This window comes from Chenopodium album, chromosome 14 (assembly GCF_948465745.1).
Source record: "Chenopodium album chromosome 14, dcCheAlbu1.1, whole genome shotgun sequence".
NCBI lineage: Eukaryota > Viridiplantae > Streptophyta > Magnoliopsida > Caryophyllales > Amaranthaceae > Chenopodium > Chenopodium album.
The window spans coordinates 32,249,551-32,258,258 of NC_137847.1; the positions used below are offsets into that span (position 1 = coordinate 32,249,551).

Consider the following 8,708-nt stretch of genomic DNA (forward strand, 5'->3'; position numbering starts at 1 on the left):
CCAAGGTATGCCTTGGCTATTTATAAGGAGTGCTTCCTTGTGAATTCCACTCATCTTTCAATGTGGGACTTTTTCACAAAAAGATCCCACATAGAAAGAATGTTGAATTCAATCCTTAGTCAAATAAACCAAGGAATAACAAAGTAACAAGTGTCACATGGTTAGGTGAGGACTACTTCCTCACTTGCTCCCCAAGGCAATTCACATGCATTGTGATCTAACCATGTGGCATCCAACCTTGAGCTCCAAGTTGGTTTCGGTTGGGCCGCCACCTTTTGGCTCGCGTCTATGACTCGCCACCCAGGTCTGCGGCCCGCTCCACATGGCATTGCCAACGTGGCACGCCGCCACCTTGGTTGTTGCCACGTAGCACGCCGCCACCTTGGCGCGCCGCCACCTTGGCACGCTGCCACCTTGGTGGCTGCCACGTGGCACGCCGCCACCTCGGCACGCTGCCACCTTGGTGGCTGCCACGTGGCGCACCACTATTTAGCGCGCTTCCCTAGCCTTTTGCTCGGCTAGGGTTTTTACTTGTTACTTGAAGCATTTTCCCGTCTCGCCAATTCCTAAATTTTGGCTCGACTTTTGAGATTCGATTCTGATGCTCTAAGCTCGGAATTCGACGTCTTTGTTCACAATACTCGAGCGACTCATTAATTCCTTCCGAATTAATTCATTGTCGGTTCGTTAGTTTCTTGGGTGTGACCCGAAGGGTTCAGTCAAGATTAAGCTGTAATATTAATTTCTCATTAATATTACTGATCGGAAGTGGCCTCTACCTAGGCATTCCGATCACTTGACCTGAATGAGTAATTAGCTTTCTAATAATTCTGAACCCTCTATCGGTATAATACACTTGTTCCAAGGACAACATTCCTATCAGTGGCAAATTTTATTTTTTATGCCACGGGTATTCTCGTGGCAAACAAATTCACTTGCCATGAATATTAATGTGGCTAACAAATTATTTGCCACAACTTCTACCGTGGCTAATAATTATTGTTGCCACAAAAATTGTCGTGGCTATTAAACTTGTTTGCCTCAAATATTGCCGTGGCTAATAAAATATGTTGCGTGAAATATTGTCGTGGCTAATAAGCTTATTTTATCTTTGAACTTGCCTTTATTGCTTAAAAAGTTTTTTTTTTGGGGGGGATTTTTCCACCCAAATTAATCAATAGACATACAATTATACACATAAAACTTAAATATTTTTATTAATAGCTTGTAAATGTACACTTTTCATCCGAAAAAATGAAAAACAACAATACAATTAGTCAATTAGAATACACTACAATTGATGAGCAACAATTAACAAAGAAGTAGGGCAGAAGCAATGCCCACCAGAGACTCCAGAGAGAAGCAGCAACACCCTACTACAACAATGGCAAACCTTGGAACATCTAAAACACCTTGCTTTCTCCGACCAGCACACTGCACAACATGAACAACACATTCCAATACATATCAGACTAATGACCACTAAATCAAATATCTTTCACAAAATAGATCAATATGAAATATATTTCCCCAATTTACATAACTTATTTTAGTATCACACAAAATTCATTACATTACTACGTCAGCCATCTATAAAATCTAATTACAGTATTCAATTCCAGGCTTCTAGCCTAAAGATAATTGTGAGATTTTTTTTTAGTTACAACTTACAATGTTGTTTTGGTATTTCAGTGACAAAGTATTCTCTAACTCTGAATACATTGCAAACAATTCCAGCAGTGAAAAGGCAAAACGAACTCATGAAACATGGTGAAAAAACACATAAGACAAAAAGACATTCACCAATATATAGCATCACACAAAACTCATTGATCAGATAGATAAGCCCAAAATAGCAAATTTTAAATTGAAAAACATAAACAAAAAATTTTAAAAACTAGGAAAAGACATGCATTAGATTTACCTGACTATTGGCAAAAGAAAAGTAAAAGTTAAGAGTCTCAGTGACTTCCGCAAGCAGCAGCACAATAGGCAAAAGTGGAAACTGGAAACTACTAAGAGAAGGCTGCAGATAACAACAAAAGTAGGATCATCACAAGCCCATTAACTAAACAAAACTCATCAGGTATATATTTTGTTCAATCTACTTCAATGTGAAAAAAAAAGTCCTCATACTATATCCGGTCAGCATTGATTGCTCCAAGACTAGCTATTCACTTAACTAAACAAAATAACACTAAAAAGGAAGAAAAACAAACTCATTAATACTGTCAATAAGATAATCTTTCCTCTGTTGATTGCAAACCCCATAATCTAAACCTTAACCTACATCAATAAAAAAAAAATATATATATATATATATAATAATGAGTGGTCAATTATATACTAAAATTTGAAAAAAAAAAAAAAAAAAAAAAAAAACCTTGTAGCCATTCACTTCTAAATGAATGGCCCATGCGAATTTACAAATAATACCAAGATGTATCCGCAAAAAAAGAAAAATTAGAGTCAAACAAATCAAAATGTTGCTTAAAGTATAATGCCTCTAAATAGTCACAAACAATCGAAGCAATGCAGTAATAAAGTATTTTTTTTCTTTTTTGTTTTATTCTTCAAATAATAATAACTTTATAATAACTATGTCGAAGTTACATCAAATTTTTTAATCTATAGGCTTTATACTATGTCGAATTTACTCCACCCACCAGTCCCAAGCCTGGATAAAGGAGGAGGGTTTTAGTAGGCCAGTGATAGCTAGTGTAAAACTTTGTCACATCCCATGACATGAGCCAAACTGATAGGCTTTATACTATAATATCAATCTTTGAACAAGTAGCAAAGTATAACTAGTTTCCTTTGTCATGTAGTTAATGTTAATAGTTAACTTGATTTTGCAAGACTGCCAAGTGGTATATCGATCTTATGAAGCTAGTCCCCCTCTATAATTATTGTTTAAGGCAAGGTAATTCTACTTGATAATAGTTGTGAGCGAAGCATATATGAAAAATGTAACACAATAAAACATAAGTAAATTAGCTACTTTTGGTGGTCAAACTATGATTATCAGCGGCAATTCCCTTCACAATAAAATGGGTCAGATTATCAAACGTTATTGTAAATTGGCTACTTGTGGTAAACTACATTCAAGAGTTTATGTATGTCTATACAGGTTAACAAAAGTACCACCTAGGAAATGGATTTTACATGATTTATTATCTATAATTATGTCTCTAATAAACTTATGTCATATGAGTTGACTTTTACCTTAATATATATTATTATCAAGCTAGTGTATATATGTAGAGTTCTAAAAAAAACAATTGTTAGCTTATGTATTCTAATTTGAGTATTAAGAGGTGGGAAATAAACTCGAGGCTGCATTTGACCCTTAGTTTTCTTATAAGAGGAGAAAGAATACACCTAAGTGTTAGCATTCTATCACATTAACATTGTATTTCAGCAGCAGGCAGAAGATATTGTTACTTTTGGCAAGGACAATTTCTCGTATTAAACTTCATATATATTCGCATCTGAAGCAAAATGATTTGAGCAACAAGAAAAACCTTATTTAAAAATCGTGGAACAAATTTAAAATTTGTGCTACGAGAACAACCTTATTTAAAAAATTGCACCTGAAATCTAAGTCTAAACTGAATCTTCACCATATAACACTGAGTTTTAACTTAATTCACCATATACCACCAAAAACTTTCTAATTCACCATGTACCACTGAGTTCCTGTGCAATACCACAAAATACATTTTTTGATAACTGCCGTTAGTATGCCATTTGGGGTATTTTACTAATTCACCATATACCCATGTTTATAAAGTTATTTCATCAGATACCATTAAATTAAGAGATATTTCACTATATACCTAGAATTTGCATCTACTATTTTTTGCTACTTCACTACTCTTCTCTTGAGCTCCTTCAACATGCTCTCAGCTCCATGACATTGTGTGTCTATGCTTCCCCTACTTTGAAAGTCATAACTCGAAAGGACATTTTGCTCGGCATTACCCTTGCAGCATCGAAATTGCTCTCATATATCACAGTTATAGTACAACTTTTATGGATATTTTGCCGAATCACAGCTCCTTATTGCAAATTTCTTCCCACATGTACAAGCTTTGTTTGACATTCTTATGTATGCATATTCGTAAGATGACGATGATGATTTCGAGTGTGTTGACATCTTTGAAAATGCTTTTAGAAGGGTGAAGTGCTGCTTCAATCCCTCAAGTATTATGTTTATACACATAAACTATCCGTTATAACAGTCAACGACTAATTTTTTTTTAAAAAAAAATAACTGTTGTTATTTCTAGTTATATAGTGAAATATCTTTTAATTTAATGGATATGGTGAAATAACTTTATAAACATGGGTATATGGTGAATTAGTAAAATACCCCAAATGGCATGCTAACAGCAGGCTAACGGTAGTTACAAAAAAAAGGTATTTTGTAGTATTGCACAGGAACTAAATGATATATGGTGAATTAGAAAGTTTTTGGTGGTATATGGTGAATTAAGTTAAAACTCAGTGGTATATGGTGAAAAAACCGAAGTCTAAAACTCTAAACTAATGTCATAAGGACCAAATACATACAAACTCGTAGAAAAAAATGACAGCATTTTGATTGCAATATCTATACTTGAATCAACTCCTTCTAACAAATGAAATCAAATGCACCTCTCAATCTTTAAAACAATTACATGACTAATAGTTCACTATCCAAATTAAAGGAGAACCCCAACAACACCGAATTTATACTACCACACAAAAATCACATAATAAACATGAAAAATAACAATTTACCACCATCATTACATAACTGAGCAATTTAGACCTAAAATTTTTCCCATAATGCATATATATATATTTAATAAATATCAATAACTCACCCATAAAACAAGAATTAAGAATCCCCAAACACAAACCTAAACCCAAATTCCTCGAAATCAATTGAATACAATACAAATAACAAAACAATATAATTAAACTGGAGAAAAACTAGCCATAACAAAAGATAAGAGGGATAAGTAATTGTAGAAGATTAAAGATACTAATAATTGGTTAAAAGAAAACCCTAACCTTGCTCATATGTTGAAAATGGAAGAGATAAAGAAGGAATTGACTTGCTTAGGTGGAAGTCTATGAAGGTGAAGGAGGTAGATACCTCCGGTTGGTGGTGGAAGTCATCAGTCTTCAATGGAGACAAGCGTGGGCAGCGAATTGAGAAAGGCATGCGGTGAATTGAAAGAGGCAGCGTGGGCGAATATGGAGTACTAGGTGGCGAAGTGAGTAGGAGAAGATAAAGGAGGCAGAGTAGTCAGCGGCAGGGAGAAGGCATCGGCGAAGTGGGCGACGCGGTGGAGGTGGCGGTTGTACGTGGTGGATGAGAGTGAGAATTGAGAAGTGAGGGCGGGAATTTGAGACTTGGCTTCTTTTTGTATAATGAAATCACAAGAAGCCGAGCAGGACACTCTTACTTGGTTGGTTGGTTTTTTTAGGGAATAACTGGTTTTATTTTATAATTTTGATTAATTTTTTTAGAAAATAACACCACAAAAAGTCACAATTTTGATTATAACACCACAAAAAAAAAAAAAAAAAAAAAAAAAAAAAAAAAACTTTTATTATAACACCACAAAAAAAAACACAAAAATTTAATTTCACCACCACTTAATGGATTCCATCCAAGAATCCGTTAGTGGGGCCCATAACAGACACGTGTCACTAACCTATTGGTTTAACAAAAATTAATTAAAAAAAAAAAAGAAACAACCCTAAACAACCAAACACAGCCCAATTCCACCACCGCCACCACATGTGCCCCACCTCCAACAAACGGTCCCAAGTTACCGGTACCCCTGCCCACCAAAACCGGCAAAACCCTCCCGTCCCCCTCCCCGAAAACCACCCCAGCTCCGCCTTGCCTTAGAGCTCCAAAAACATCAACCATGAATTCGCACCGAGCAACCCCCGCAACCACCGCCGCCGCTGTAGACATCGAATTCCCACCCCTTTGAACCCCTTCCAACATACCCCCAGCCACTGAAAACCTCCTTCGACACAGTCAAGCCACCGAAACGCTCCTCCTTTCCCCACTTAAAATCGACAGCCACCACCATATTTCTTCCACTCTAAAACAAAACTAGCTACTTGCGGTTGAGATCGGCCAATTAGGGTCGAATTTGACAACTCAGGCCCTAAATCGGCCGATTTCAACCGTTAGTGTCTAGTTTTGGTGGTGGATAGCTAGGTTTTAGGGGGTTGCGAGCTGGGGTCAATCGCGACGTCTGGTGGTCGATAGGGTTTTTTAGGGTTGGTTAAGGAGGGTGGGGGTGACCTGGTGCACGCTGGTGTTGCTTGGCGGCAGTGGAGGGTCGTGCCGACAGTGAGATGTAGCGGCTGCTGGTGGTGTGCTTGGTGGCTGACTTAGGATTTAGTTTTTTTTTTCCTTTTTTTTAAATTTTTTTTAAAACAACTATATAAATGACACGTGTACTTGGCAGGGTCCACAAACGGTTTTTTGGACGGCATCCACTAGGTGGTGGTGAAATCAAATTTTTCGGTTTTTTGGTGGTGCTATAATCAAAGTTTTTTTTTGTTGGTGTTATAATCAAAATCGTGACTTTTTTGTAGTGTTATTTTCTAAAAAATCCTTTTTTAAAAAAAAAAATGTCGTTAGAAACAATAAAGAACTTTATCATGGTATTTAAGAAATTTAGACCTTAAAAATGGGGTTAACACGTTGTTAGGAGTATCAAGTGGACCATGAGCTTTAAATAAATATAATGATAAAAACCTTCATTTTATAGTTTGTTGTACTCGTAACTATTGTGACATTTTCATTTTAGGAAAATATTGCAACTACAAAAATACGGAGTAAGTACACTTGTTAGCGTTGTTGTGTGGAAAAAAAAAACATATCTAAAGAAAATTTAAGCTAGCTTGTATTGGAAAAATATCATATATATAAATATACTTGACCTCTAATTTGGATTATGTTTAATTTTCTATTTTGTATCAATTAGTGCTTTTGATATTTTAAATACATTCAACTTTAGAAGTAAAGAAAAACGAAGTAACATGCCTACTTCATGATATTCAATTTAATTGTCATGTAAACATAATTTGTCATGACATGAGCAAATTAAGCTATAAAATTTCATTGTTGTAGCTAAACCCGTGGAAAAATTGTACGCTTGTCACGCAAAAAATAGTATATGTGGTACTAGTGTAAAGTTTTCCACAGAAAAATACCACTCGTGGAAAAAATGTCAATTTTGCCATGGGAAAAGAGCTACTTATGGCACAAGTGATATATTTGCCACGGGAAATAAATACCTGTGGCATAAATTATTCTTCTTATTTAGGTATTGTATTATAATTCATTTTTCTCGTGGCTAGATAAAATTATGCCACGAATTTTGAATTTCCGTGGCATAATTCGTGGCACAAGTGATGATTTGTTGTAGTGCCACTCAGCAATGTCTAAGGGTCGTGTGACTTTAATTTGATGTTTTTTTGGACTGATCTCTTTCAACTCTAAGGTGTTGAACATTTATTTTGAATAACCCCATTATTGGCCAAAAGTGTTAATTTTTTGCCTACCTTTTTGTCCCAATTTATGGGGTACTTTTCAAACTACAAAGTTGTAAATTAAATTTAGCTTGATATCTGCCATCATCAGTATATAGTTGAAAGTATATTAACTACAAATGTCGTAATTTGATTTAATATCTGCTATAATTTGACAAGTTTTAGTAACATCACTGACAATATTACAACAATCATCTACAATGGAAAGGTTGGAATGTTATAATAACGATCAATTATAGGCAGGTCCTTATGAGGTGCTTCTAAGATGGGCCGTATAGTTTAGTAACAGCCTTGGCCTTGTAAAGCTGGGCCATATTAGCTATGCCTAATCTGGGCCTTATTATACAAATAGCCTTATAATGCTGGACCTTTATAAAGTTGGCGCGTATAAAATGAAAGCTTGCCCATTATAAAGATGGCCCGTATAAAATGAAAATTGGCCCTTTATAAAGCTGGCCTGTATAAAATGAAAGTTGGCCCTTATAAAAAGGGCCTTATAATAATAATAATAATAATAATAATAATAATAATAATAATAATAATAATAATAATAATAATAATAATAATGAGAATAATAATAACAACAATAATAATAATAACAACAACAACAACAACAACAACAACAATAATAAGGAAATTGGCTTAAAATAATACCAACTATTAATGGTGTGTACAAAATAATACATCCTCAACTATTGGCTATCAACATTACAACCTTTTGTACGAAATGTGCAAAATGGTACGTTAGCCACCAAATAAAACATATGAATGAATATTCCGTTCATATTCAATATTATTATTATTATTATTATTATTATTATTATTTAATATTAAAGTATTTGCTTTCAAAATACATTTTATGTTCATAATTTCATCATATCCAAATTAATAATACTCCACCCCTTTGTTAGGCAAGTGATATCATATAATTAGTTTCAAAAAATGTATTAAAAACCAAAACTAACAACAACAACAACAATAATAATAATAATAATAATATTACTAATAATAATAATAATAATAATAATAATAATAATAATAATAATAATAATAATAATAATAATAATAATAATAATATTGTTATTGTTATTATCATTGTTATTATTATTATCATTATCATCACTATCATTGTT

At 34.2% G+C, this 8,708-nt stretch overlaps 1 long non-coding RNA gene across 3 annotated transcripts; it reads right to left on the bottom strand.

Moving 5' to 3' along the window:
- Positions 1 to 1,195: 1,195 nt before the first annotated feature.
- On the bottom strand, positions 1,196 to 5,460 carry LOC145579147 (uncharacterized). 3 transcript variants are annotated; one of them, XR_014099048.1, is made up of 3 exons: positions 5,147 to 5,460; positions 1,925 to 2,026; positions 1,196 to 1,434 (listed from the first exon to the last, which is right to left on the bottom strand). It is a non-coding gene; the product is annotated as an uncharacterized LOC145579147 (long non-coding RNA). The 3 variants fall into 3 exon arrangements; XR_014099049.1 differs by having other exon boundaries at positions 5,062 to 5,460; XR_014099050.1 differs by lacking the exon at positions 1,925 to 2,026 and having other exon boundaries at positions 5,062 to 5,460.
- Positions 5,461 to 8,708: the final 3,248 nt, after the last annotated feature.